Source organism: Nelusetta ayraudi, unplaced genomic scaffold (genome assembly GCF_046127955.1).
Source record: "Nelusetta ayraudi isolate G7.1 ecotype Tasmania unplaced genomic scaffold, CSIRO-AGI_Nayr_v1 ptg000052l, whole genome shotgun sequence".
Taxonomy (NCBI): Eukaryota; Metazoa; Chordata; class Actinopteri; order Tetraodontiformes; family Monacanthidae; genus Nelusetta; species Nelusetta ayraudi.
Window position 1 is genome coordinate 3019361 of NW_027466102.1, and position 13629 is coordinate 3032989.

Sequence of the window (13629 nt, forward strand, 5' to 3'; positions counted from 1 at the left end):
CCGATGTTCACGTCTCTATTTTTCACCGGAGCAGCTGTGCATCAATATTCAACCCGAGACCCCCAGAGATCTCTAGAAAACAGCATATTTAGCTCCTTAAAGTTTTCACAGCCACATGAATTCTTCTTGACTTCCAAGTTTGGAGACAAAAATAATCTGTCTTCAAGGATGCATCAGGAAGTGTGGGAAGTGTGGGCTCCCTTTGTGATGTCAAAGAGGGCTGATTTCCAAAGTTGATTGTTTTAGCATGTTTTTTTTTTGTTTTTTTTTAGAAGATCAGCAAACAAAATTAGTGAAATATGGTATTTTTTCTTTTATATTGAGTTCACAGACTTGCTAAAGATGCATAATTGTTAAAAAAAGAAAAAAAGAAAAAAAAAGTCAGTAAAGTGTGCTTTCTGTAATATGGAGCCTGAAATAAATGGAACATAATCTGATTTATGTTTCTCACAAACAGTAACATCAGAAACTTGAAAACAGACTGTCAGATCAATAGGCAGTTCTTAGATTCCTTTTCCTCTTTTGTGTTCCAATGTCATCAATTTATGCTTCCGCTTTGCAACTAGAATAAAGTGTCTGACAAGAAAACAAAACAAATTCTTTTTCGGCAGTGAATATTTCTGTTCTGTTTTGTTTGTTTAAGCTGAGCTTTTTGTATTGCAACTCCCTCAGTGGAGGAAAAGAAAGTGAAGAATCACGGGAATCAATTTTTAAAAAAATTGTAATGTCTTATTATTTAAGGTCTTTTGTCAAGGAATGAGGCAAAACTGATAGCATCAAATGCGTGTGACAATGTCCTCCTTTATCTGTGCAGCCCTGGGAAGTCTTTGCTGGTGGATGTTGATGACAAATCTGTTGGTAAATGTTCCTCTTTCAATTCAGAGGTGGAAAAAAAAAGCATGACAAACCTGAGCGCAGAGACCAAGGGACCCTTGAAAACAAAGCGTTGATTAAAATGAGCCCTTCCATCCAAGACCTTTGTGAACACAAAAAGACACCTGATTGCACCAAACGCACACAGGGAGCAACATGCTTTGATTATTTAAAGAGGAAAAAAAAGAGACACAAGAGACATAAATTCTGACAAGATTCCACAAGGCGGACTCGATGTAATTGCTAAAAACACAACCGAGCAGGAAGACTAAATGCAGGGCTCTCCAGCCAAAAACATATCGGTGACCAGGACAGATGAAGACTGCAAAAAGAGCGAAAGATGGGGGAGAAACGCAAAACTAAAAATATCCTACTAATGCGTTTACGGCTAGTTTCCATAGCAACAAAGTGGCCACGTACATTCAAAACGGATTATAACATCCCATAAATGCAAAAATTCACTTGTTATTGACCGTCAGTGAACTTTCCAGAGTTTTTTTTTGCTGGCTCCATAGGAAATCAGCCCTTGGTGCTGTTCCAAAGGGCCCCTGCTCTCGAATCTTCCAGGTTAATGACACCACCCTGAGCCATTTATTCCGTCTGTACTCTAAAACTCTAAAACTAGGCCCTCTTTTTGACCATGTGAGGCTGACTGAGCTGGATTCTGTTAAGTATAATACCTTCAAGGTGCAGAAAAAAAAATATTTATTTGAAATTTTTAACTCCACAAAGCCTCGGTGTGAAGGAATCGGCTGTTAATAACAAGATGCTATGAGATTCAAGACACCTTCACCTGGCGACCGAGCCACCAACGGTGGCCTTTCATAACTTCACAGGACAGCGTGAGTGTATTTTGTCCATTCTGGGCTACAGTCTGTGTGCAAACTCCGTCTGTCTATCTGTCTGTCTGTCTTGTTCTGTCATCACTAAGGAAGGGGACACACACACACACACACAGAATGCAGGCAGTATCAAACATGCAAAGGAAGGGAGTGTAGGATCGACTGTCAATATGTGATGCGCCCCCTCCTTTAAACATCAACCTAGTTTGGTTATCAACCTCCCAAAACCCTGTCTGAACGTGCCCACATCCAGACCAACCATTGGCTCCATACATTCAGTTGCCCCCCCCCCCCCCCCGTACAAAGTTGAACAAGGCGAAAAATGCAGCGACTCCTGTGTTTCCTCTGGATGTGCGGCTTTGTTCCCGCCGCGGAAACATCATTTGCTGTGGCATGTGTGACGGAGGCGGTTCCAATTGAGAGGCAGGAGGAAGAGGAGGAGGAAGAGGAGGAGGAAAAGGAGGAGGAGGATGAGCGTGCCCGTGTACATATATAACTGCATGCGTGTGTGTGTGTGTGTTCACGAGCTTGAACGGCGTCCAGCTGCAAAGGCACTTGTTGTTCCGCAGGGTGCCGTGATGTCACCCTCCCACCTCTCGACTCCTGTTTTCACACGAGCATGACTCACCCCCCCCCTCCCTCTCTCTCTCCCCCCCCCCCCCCGCCACCTCCCTCCCCACTTCAGTTCCCTTTCTGCCGGTAGGTTGTGCGAAGAAGTGTGCACACACTCACGCACGCACGCTGGGCCGGGCAGGAAGGTATTTTTGAAGTTGACTTCTGTCTGCGCCGCTGCTTCTTTAAAGACCCTCCCGCTAGATTCCTCTGCTCTACAAAGGGGCCTGACGAGGCTCTGAGTGCAGCTCGGCGCAGCTCTTTGAGAATCAAATGTGATGCAAGCCCTTTGAGAGACCACCCACCTCACCCCACTCTTTCCCTTTTTTTTAATTTTTTTATTTATTTTTTTTTTACTGTGCAGGGATGGAGATCAGTATGCAATACACTGTGTGCTCAACTTTGCTGGGTGGCTCTGAGCTAGGTGCGCGCCGAGCTCGCACAAAGTCAAACAGAAGTTCCGCAGGGACACACTTGTCCCCGTAGCAGGGGGGGAGGACGAAAGGGGAGTGGGAAAAAAAAAAAATTCATACACTTCACTTTGGCAGAGTTACTTCACCCTCATGAGAGAAATCTCCTGATGCCCTCAAACTCTTTGCAAGAGTCTCAAAAGTGAAGCTGAAAGAAAGCTCCGCTTCCCTTATCTTGTCAGATTCGACAAAGGCTCGTGGGTAAAAAGTGACATCCATTACACACACAAACACAACATTAGTCATGATTGACCTCCCTCTTTGTTCGCTCTCCTCATTGTTTGCTTTAGCCAAATGGAATTCAACTCGGGGGCGAGTGTACTTCAAGGTCAATAAAGCCAGATCGCATGAAACAGTTTGGGTGGCTCTGCTGCCAACCAACCAAGCATCGCTGGGCGCACACACACCAGAAGTGTGCTGCATTTAAATGCATCAACTTCAGGATAGCGACTAACATTGCAGGTGAGGCACAACCTCCATTGCTAATAATCATTACTGTTTTTGCGCAGACGTAGGATGAAAATACCCGCTCTGCATCATCCGACATCCAAATATAAAAGGAAAAAAACAATTGCGATTGTTTATCGCTGAGTACGCACAATAAGCTTTCAGGACAATGCAAAGAGTCCCCCCCCCCCCGAAATGTGTGTCAATCACTGATCCGCGTGAATAACTCATTTTACCCTCTAAAACAACAGCGTGCAACGAGCCCCTAATTGCACACACACACTCTAATCCAAACAGCTCGTGTAAAACAAGCACACCAAATTTTTGTCTATTTTCAGTGCTCACTGTCCGCACAATGCCTCTAAGTGAGGGGGACAAAAGAGACAGTGTGTGCGAAAACTACATGCTATCCTTCTTCATGTCAATCTCGATTAGCGCAGAGGGCCTGTCTGAGTGCAGTCTATGTGAATGGGGCCCATTCTTTGGCATCCAGGGGCAACGCGGCCAGGAATTCCAGCCGCTTGCCCTCACAGGGCCGCTGCGGTCATGCATCCTTTAGGTGGTCCCCCGCTGCCTGCCTTCACTACTTGACATCTTAATATAACTTGGTCAGCTGCCGCCGTTTACCCATCCTGATTGTTGCAGCGAGGGGGTAGAATAAACTCCCGAACAGACATTCCTTTATGCTGACGCGTTACTTTCTCAATTTAGCAGCACTGAAGCTGAAGGCAGCTGCAAAATATGAAATTACAAATAAGAAAGTCCAAAAAAAGTATAAAATTTCACCCACGAAAAACTTTTCATGGTGGTTTAGTAAACGCGTTAAATAGTTCATAAAGATTAACTGGTATACTACATTTAATTTAACTTTTAACCTGCTGACTAATACACGTAGTACACAATCTTGCTCATCAGGGAAATGGAGTCAATTTTATTCCCTATATTTTAAAGTTTACCACTGCGCTAATTTGCACTTGTGTTAATATAATTCTAAACTTCCAAAGAGTGTTTGTATTTTGTGGCATTTTCTGTCCACACAAGAGAGAAAAGGGGGTTTTGATTGATTGATTTGCTTAATAAAATAAAACAAACGGCACCCTATTTAAAAGTTGTTTCCAGAATCAAAGATGTCATTGGTGTTTTAGAGTTAGAAAGGTTCTTATTCATTGGCTAGATAATACAGATTTAAAAAAAAAAGAAACTACTCACATCTCAGGCAAATCTTATGATTGCAACTAAAAGGAAAGTAAGTGCGCCTACGAATAAGAGATACCTCACAAACAACTGGTCATTTTTTTTGTGTGTGGTTTATTGCTGGTCAGGAGTCTTCACTTTGGCAGACTGAATAAGACTATTTCAGCCCATCCTTGAGAGGAGGGCATGGGGGAGGGGAGGGGCAGGTTTTCACAAGAGAACAATACAAACCGCCCACACCAACATCCAACCCAAGACTGTGGGGTGGGGGAATGTCAGCGCGCACGGAGCTGCAGGAGCACAGAGGTTTTAATGATGCTAATCGCTTTTCCTTTGTCTTGATTAGATTGTTATGTAATCCGGGATGACATTTGAAAGTAATGGATGCATGCTGACTGACGGTGAAAATTAAAAGAAGGCCTAGATAAATGTGGGGGGGGGAGTTAGTTAAATGAAAATATTAGCCGCCTGCAATGGACCCAGAATGGAAAATTAATTTGAAAAAAGGGGAATGGAGGGAAGGTGAAAGGGATTTCAGAGAATAGTGACGTCATCATTCAGAGGTGATTATGGCAATTCCTGTGACATATCAATGAATAAACATGTTGACATGTTTATCATCTATTTACATTTAGTTATTTATAATGTCTGGGAGAAAAGGCTGCCGTTGTGGGAATGATTACGAACAAAAACAATTCAATTGACACGTTGACAACAACAAAGACCAAGACACATCCACTATTTTGTGGGAATATGGATATGGAGCTAAATTTACAAATGTATTACATTTCTATATACATGACACCTGTTGCTTGAAATCCACTGATTTTCTCTCTGTATCATTTGAAACCTTTTTTTTTTTTTAATCAACAACACTCAAACCAACACACCAACAGGAAACGAAAAAACAAAAACTCTTTCCGATTGTGTTGCCAGAGCAACGCTTTCCCTCGCTCCCATCCTGTCACCAGCTCCACCGCTCCACCCCCCCTCCCCCAACAACCCTCTTTTTCCACTTCAGTGTCGCGAGACGGTCTAACCACGGTCCTCCGCTAGCTCTCGCGATAGTAGAGCTGCGGGAGGGAGAGAGAGAGAGAGAGAGAGAGAGAGAGAGAGAGAGAGAGAGAGAGAGAGAGAGAGGTGGGGGTGGGAGGCGGTGACCTCATCGCCGTCGTGAGGCGGAGCGAACCGCTGCAACTTTGGATGAACTTCTGATTTTGAACCAAGCGAGAGGCGGTCGCTCGCTCGGCGGAGAGTACACGGACGACAAGACCGACAAGGTGAAGAAACTTTTGATATTTTATGTATGAATACATTTTTTTTTTTTTTAAAAACCGAACCCGACAGGCTTTGCTGCGAGTTCATTCAATTCCGACTGTACGCCGGCGGCACCGTTTGTGAGCGTTATTTTCCTCCTCTACGACGCCGACAAGGTGGAGATTATTAAAGGTGAGTTTTGCTCTGTCCTCCCCGTTGATGTCGCCACTGACAGTCGTCGCCGTCGCCGTTTTCTTTTACGTATTTCCCCCCCCCCCACCGCCGGTCAACTTGGCGTAGTTCGTTTCTTGCGCAGTTTATTAGCATTCGGGATACATTCGTCTCCGTCCGCCAAGCGAAAAAAAAAAAAGTGCCCTTAAAAGTTTGGCTAGCGGCTCGGGCAATGACAACAGTGATGCGCTGCTTGCGTGTTGCTCCTGTCATTGTTCCCTCGCTATCTTAGTTATCGTTCAGCTCCACTTTGACGAGCCCCCGAGTCGTTAGCCAGTCATTTTTTCGGTGTGTCACTGCGTGTGTGTGTGTGTGTGTGTGTGTGTGTGTGTGTGTGTGTGTGTGTGTGTGTGTGTGTGTGTGTGTGTGTGTGTGTGTGTGTGTGTGTGTGTGTGTAGCCCTCATGTCCGCCGTTCGCATCATGTTTGCAATCCGTTTTGTCCCTCTCCGCGCATCACCCCGCGACAGTCTTGCAGTTGACACAGCGATGATCCACCCGCGGCCGTTAAAGCAACAGGAAACCGGGGGGGAAAACGACAATCAGATAAAGGTAATTGGTTAAATGCCTGCGTGACCGCTGTGTAATTGGGATGGTTAGCTGCAGTCGCTCTTGTGGTGTTTCCTGTCATTTTCAACCTCGCTTGGCGGGTTTTTATTTATTTATTTATTTATTTTTTAAATATTATTTACTTGTGTGAGCGATGACGCCGTCAGAGCGAGCCCCCCAATGTTTTGGTAATATTATTATTATTATCATCATTATTGTTATTCACGACGTAAATCCGTGCCTGCCTTGTGAGCGTCGCCGCCAAAGCCGCAGGATGTTATTCGCATCAGAAATTGTTTCACGTAGCACACGGCAACTCTTTTCTCTCTGGCTCAGTGCACCGTCTGCACTCTCACACCCCCGCCCCCCCCCCCCCCCCTCCCTCCCTCCATACCCCACATGCATTGCATCCGGTAGGAATCCTGCAGGTGAGGTGCGCCCACTGTTCCTTCTCTCTTTGCAGGGGGGAAAGTTTTGCGGTTTCAGACCTGGTGTTGGGCACGATGTTGTGCAATGTGGTCGCACACGTGATGGTGCTCCTGCTGCAAGTGATGCACGCCAGTAATCAGTGCCGTTCACTGTAAAGTTGAGCACAGTGTCTGGCTGCTGAAATCAGTTTCATTAGTCAAAATGGCCGTCTGCGCGGTGTAAGATTTGAGTTGCGATGTAACGTCGCCTGCACGTAAGTGGTAAATGTTGGAAATAAAGGTTGAGAGCAATCCGCTGCATCCGAGGGACGCCTAGACCTTTTGATTCAAACTGCTTCAGTTGAATCAGTAAGGTCCCGCACCCCAAGAAGCACTCTGTAGAAGATGATGCTCCTGTCATTGTTCCTGGGATTTTCTAAGTCCCAATGACATCCTCCAAGAGGGGCTCTCTTTCTCATTGTAAGTGGTGACCCCCCGAGCCCCCCACCCTGGGTAGCTGCTCTTGTCTTGTGTTATTGCCGCTACCTCAAGCCATGTCCTCAACGCTGGTGCTTTAGGCCCCACAGGGAGATTAAAAAGCACACGCAGTGTTTTGTCTGAGTTGTCAGTGATGGTGGCACAACTTCTCCCTGAGTGTAGTAGCAGTGCAATAACCACACAACCCCCCACCCCCCCCCACCCCAGTGTTGATGGCGCATGCCAAGGCTGAACAGATCTGGAGGCAGTGACTCATTTACATTATTAAGTAGGGTTATTTTAAATTGAGTGCGTAGGTGGAGGTGCACATGTTGCGAAACATACGTAGCGGCGGAATTAAAAGGGGCGGCAGGCTGAATGAGAAATGTCACGGTTCCTTCTCATGAGGAGCAGCACCCAGAAGATAATCTCGGGTGCTTGCGCAAGTGTGTCGAAAAAGCTGCAGCGTCTCCGTTGGGTGTTCCTGGGTTTAACAGCTTGGGAGCTACTTTGTTCAGACATGGTCACAGGAAAAACACCTCGTTTGTGCCTTGCATTCAGCGTGTCTCCGTGCGCCATTGGTTCCTCTCGCACCTCTCCCCTCAGTGATGCAGTGATGCTTTTTGTTTGCTCCCTCCCCGTAGTGAAAAGCAACATCGGGACTCTGAGATTTTCATCATCTGTGGCCAGAGCCTGTACTTTTGCCCTCCTTTCCCTTTTTCTCCATTCCACTCTGCCATCTGCTTATCACCGTTTCTCCATTTTTCTTCACGTCTCCTTCCGACCCCTTCTCCTCTGCACGCTGGAGATAGGAATGCACGTTCCCTCTGTTCAAGGTCTTGGGGTGGGCTGTCTCTTGAGAAATACCAGAGCAAGCATCACTCGTTAACGGTGGAAGGATCACAGTGTACGGCGGGATAAGTTAATCATACCAGTAGGCCAGTGGGAAATCATAGTTTTGACATTTAAAGCTGAGGCCTTGAGGTCAATTCTGTGCAGATTTTTGAAAACATACAAAAAATATTGTAATCATGTGTCATCGTGCACTGTGCACTTCAATGCAACTTAAGTTGGTTCAGGCTCACTGCATCAGCTGCAGTGAGGTGGGTTTCTACTATCAACGTGTGCACAATCAAAACTCTGGTGTTTACATTAGCAGCAAGGCAAAAAGCTACTGTGCTTGTATTTATCAACTATCGTGTCGTTATAATCAACACTCAATATATTCAGTGCATATCACATGTTTTCCCAAAGCCTTGCAAGTCTTTTGGGAGGCCTAACATAGTCCAACCTACGTTCCAACCTATCACATGCATCAATACCAACTGTAATTGCAATTGCAGAGTTACTCTGGGATGGCTCGAGAGTTATATTGTATGCAAAAGCTTACGAACACCGCCACTTATGGGCGTAATTAACACTTCAAAATCCAGTATATTTACTTGTCTGACAGCAGCCAGAACACAGGAGGCTTGTGACAAATTAGAGTTTCAGCTTTGATTGGTAGCTTTCCTCTCGACAAATTGCCGGCCATGTGCAGTGAAAACAGCTGTTGAAAGGAGGAGATAAAAAATGAACTCTGGTCTGATTTCACAAAGCCACCTGTTTCTTTGACGAGTATGGATTTATCTTGTGATCTCCATTTATTTAGAATAAGTATTTGTGAACACATTTTCCTTGAAGACATGCTCCTTGCTATGTTTTTTTATTTTTTTTTTTAGTGCTCTCAAGAATAAGATTACCTTTATTTATCCCAAAATGGGGAAATTTGCATAGTCATAGACTTTCTAAGTCACCACTCTTGCATTGTTTTCTTAACATTTTGTCTACCTTTTGATCTATAATAGTCTTCTGCAGGCTAAAAATGCGTCATCTTTTTTTTTTTTTTTTTTTAAATATTATGTGGTGACCTTTACTGCAACTAGAAACACAGAGGCTACTAGAAAAGCTGAATAATCAATCACTTGATATCAGAACCCTTGAAAGCGAAACTTTCCCTGCATCGGCTGCCTCTGTATGTCGTTCAGCCCACTTGTATAACGTTGCTTATTATTTGATGCTGTGAAAGTGGATTACATCACACAAAAGTAGCGCGGATTATGATTCCCCAAGTTTCAGTTACTGCAGATGAGCAAAAAAAAGAGAAGAAAGAAAGGTGGTTGTAAACAATGACTAGGCAGGCTAATCCATTCTGTCGTAACAGATGGAGTGCCCCAAGTGCACATAAGGGAGAGTGGCAAGAGAAAAGAACTTATAGTAGATATTATGAGGCGAGTACTTGAACGTGCTTACAGCATTAGCCAGGATTCATAGCTGTTCATCCACTTTTACTGATCAGTTAAGTCAACCTCTCAAGGTGGAAGAGTTCTGTCAATAAAAGTTTCCAAAATGACTTGAGATAGAAATGCAGTTTGTTGAAAGGGAAAGACTTTTGCCTCCTATTGACGTAAATAGGCAAATTAAAGCAAGGTTTCCAATTTGTTTATAACAGAGCTCCTGTCGTACAGCTGGAATGGTTGAAGGTGCATCTTCCTGTCTCGGTACAGCACTTTCGGTGTGCACCTGAGTGTGATCGCTGCAATGTCGACGGGCCAAACTGATTGCACCTGCACGCAAACTTGATGAGGCTGACCTAACAGATGCCAGTCCAAATTTGCCCTCAAGACAGCTTTGCCCAACAATAGTTGTGTTTACATGGACACAAATAATCGGAATAAAGGCCCGATCAGATTAAAAATGCCTTGTGTAAACGCGTCAATTGTAACATTCTGATCCGATCTGGTCCGTTCGGAATGAAATTTCATTCCGAACGAGAGAGGTGGTTTATGCCAATCATTATTCCGAATGGGCATCAATGTACACACCCATTCGGATCCTGTCTCGGACTATCTCCACGGCACAGGTGTGCTACGTCTGCGTGATGCGTTGCCTCCTCAGCGGAAGCCGGTTCGTTTTTTTGTGAAACATAAACAAAACGATAGACCAAATAAAAACCCGCTGGAAAACTTTGAAGGCTTGTGAACGAGCCGAGAATGTGCGGACGACTCTGCGTTTATTTACAGCACAGGCGGAAGTACAGCTTCTTCTTCTACTACTATTTCTGGGAAAATTGGACAACTCTGCGCATGCCCAAATGAGTTATTCTGATTAAACGCTTGGTGCATGCACACGCACGTCACGATCGGATCCTTTTATTTAGTGTCCATGTAAACGGTGGATTTTGAATTTCCGATCCACCAAGGTTTGGATCGGATTGGAGAAATGCGCGCATGTAAACATAGCTATAGACAGTACAAGATGAGCGTGTCAGAAAACAGGGTGACCTTGTCGCTGATCCTGCATTGAATGGGATAATGCCCCCCCCCCCCCCCCACCACCACATCTTTATTACCTGAATAATTGCTCTTTTTAACACTCTTTTAGCGCAAACGTTATTGGTTTCTTGGGAATTGATGAGATTGAAAAGCCTGGCTGCACTATCTGTGATGGTGTGTGTGGTTGACACAGAGAGATAGTGTGTGGATGAATAAGCAAGGTGTCATTATTGAGAGGTGTAAGGAGTCATTCTTGATATTAAAAAGCGATTCTTCAAAGATGATATTAGAATTGGAAATGAATGTTCTCACTTGCGGCTACCTCTCTTGACACCTGTCTCCGAGGTCTGTCCTGCTGCTGCCTCCAGTGTCCCAAACGTTGAGTTGTTGAGTCACTGGAAATTCATATGAAAGCTGGAAAACTTTGTTTTCAGAAGGCAATAATGCAGGACTATTTTACATTCATATTTCAAGAGATAGAAGAAGAGAACCCTGACTAGCAGCAAAGTACAAGACACATGGTGCTTTTTTTTTTTTTTAATGCATTGGCTTCATAACAAGTCCAAGTCCATTAACAAGTCCAGGTTAAGAATTATGCCATTTATTTGCTTTTTTTTCATAATCAAATTCATTTATTGTTTCAATAATTGATGGACTAGCTTTAATCAGTGCGACTAATTGATCAGTAATCGTCCAAAGTGCATGCTGAAATCAAATTGTGCTAGCGTGCACTGATGTGTTCATGCACGTGGTGACTGATCAAATGTCGCAATGATAATACTTGTGTACTGATACACAACACATATTATTTCATGCTTCTCTGCCATATTGCCATCAATCACCAAGGCTTATTTGGTATTTGGTATCAGGAGCCCACTGTGAAATTCAAACTGATTCTCACTTTCCTGTAGTTTAATCAAACTCACCATATCATCTTCCAATCTGCCTTATTTTGAATACTCTTTATGAGAATTACTGCCACTGCACATTCCGTATCTCAGTTCGAGCTAGTGTCTGGCAAGGCTGTGGTTTCTCTCCCTCTCTTTTCTTCATAAAAGAATCAGTTTGGTTGTAACAGATGTTTCAGAAGATTTGCGGCGCTCAAGATTTCCAACCCAAGTTTCCAAGGCACTAAAACTGAATGCAGAGTGACTGTTCTGATTCGAAGCGATCATCTCAGATGAAATTGAATGAAGCGCGTCGCTGGAGTATGTGGCCTGTGGGGTTCATGGCAGGGAAATAAAGGCGTATTGAAAAGGTTTCTAAGTGTCAAATGGTCGGTTTTATCCTCAACGCTTACTCTGCACAACATTTGTTATTCATATCCCCAAACATGTATTGGAGCATTGCAGAAAGTCCCACCAACTGCCTTGCCATCTGTTTTGAAGAGGGCAGAGCTCTCAAATTTCACTCAGGCTGGATGAGTGAAAAGATGCCCGCATTATTGTCAGCCTTAGTTTTACTTTGCCACTTGATATGTTTAGCTCCAATAAACTGAATTCATGCCAATTTAAGTTTGATATTTTTTTATTGCCACTTATTGGAAGGAGTCAGTAATTAGTTAAACATGATGTTTTACATTTGCAAACGTGCATGAGTAAAAACTAATGATGAAAGGAAGAGGAACAAAGCCTGAAGCAGATTCTTAGACGGTTTATGTAAAATAAGGTATGGAGTCAACAGAGGTCAGGTCGACCATTTGAACCTTCAAAGTGCATGTGCATCTGCAGGAGTTTAGTCACTGCCGTCTTTTTATCATTGGAATTTGAGGACTTTGTAAAATAAACACACAAATGAATTGGTCAGATACACTTAGAACCTTATTTTTCATGCAAAATTTATAAAGTTTTCACTGTGCTATTAGTATGGGTTGGAAGGTGGATATTTGCCAGAATGTGTTAGTCATTCAGTTACAAAGGCAGAGTGAAAAATAAAATATTCCTTAATCCTTAACAGACTCCCCCCCCCCCCCACATATGTCGCTGTAGGGAAATCCTCTCTGACGACAGTCGCAGAAGTAGGGGAAATAGAGGCTTCGTGGTGAAGAAAGTCACATCCTGGTCATTGTTCATCGCTGCTGGACGGAGTCACCTCTCTGATTCAGAGGAAACTGTCACGATTTGAGTTTGGGCCAGCTTTTTTCTTACCGCTGTGAGTTCACCTATTTATGAAATGAAACGTTATTGCATTACAAACTATTCTGCAAAAAAGCAGTCGTTGAGGCGCCTGCGTGTCTTAAGTGGTGGAATAGAATGAGGGGCCATGGTGTGAAGAGATGTTGTTGGAATCAAATTTCTCATTTAGTTGTTTCCCCGACCTCGTAAACAATTCATAAAAACGCTCTTTAAGCGAGCAACTGACTTCACTTACAGATTGAGTTTTCCTTTTTGCTAACTTCTTTCCGAGGCCTGACTGAACTACCAAAATAAACACAAAATCAGACAAATATTCTCGTTCTTCTGGTCCGGTCAAGTGTCTGCAAATGTGTTGACTTGGGTGGTGGTTTTCACACGTTTCATGTTGTTTCACAATAATGATCCATTTATAATGTTAATTACCACAGAGATGGAGTGTTTTAGTGTGGTGGCTGAATGACAGAAAAACAAATCAAAAGAGGGATTGGTAATTGAACACAAATTTCCCCAGCGGACACGTAACATCATGTCTGCTTTGAAAAATCAAAAGCTTGAACAAATATAATAGATGACCATTGTCTAGCTCACCCCTTTAATTTAATGACGATCAGAGTGTTCGTATTACGAATGTAATCAAATAAATACTTCATATTAGGAAATCATATTAGGAATGCTAATTGAATAAATACTTGTTGCTGTCTGATGGCCCCATTTTCCAGTTGAAAGCAGGATGTTTCGCAGTGCAAGGACACTAACACACCACTGCAAAACCCAACTCTGGCTACACAGTACTGGAGAAAGTAAAGTGATGAGCTAAGGCTCA

General features: G+C 43.7%; 1 protein-coding gene across 7 annotated transcripts in view; it reads left to right on the top strand.

The window, feature by feature from the left end:
- The first annotated feature begins 5645 nt into the window (after window positions 1-5645).
- Window positions 5646-13629, top strand: part of sipa1l1 (signal-induced proliferation-associated 1 like 1) — a 65424-nt gene continuing 57440 nt past the window's right edge. For 6 of the 7 annotated variants that reach the window (XM_076037554.1, XM_076037548.1, XM_076037552.1 and 3 more), the window contains exon 1: window positions 5646-5887. The gene's annotated coding sequence lies outside the window, so the exon portion shown is untranslated. Of the gene's footprint in view, window positions 5888-6375; window positions 6477-13629 lie in introns of those variants that run through there. The other variant, XM_076037549.1, reaches the window with a different exon arrangement.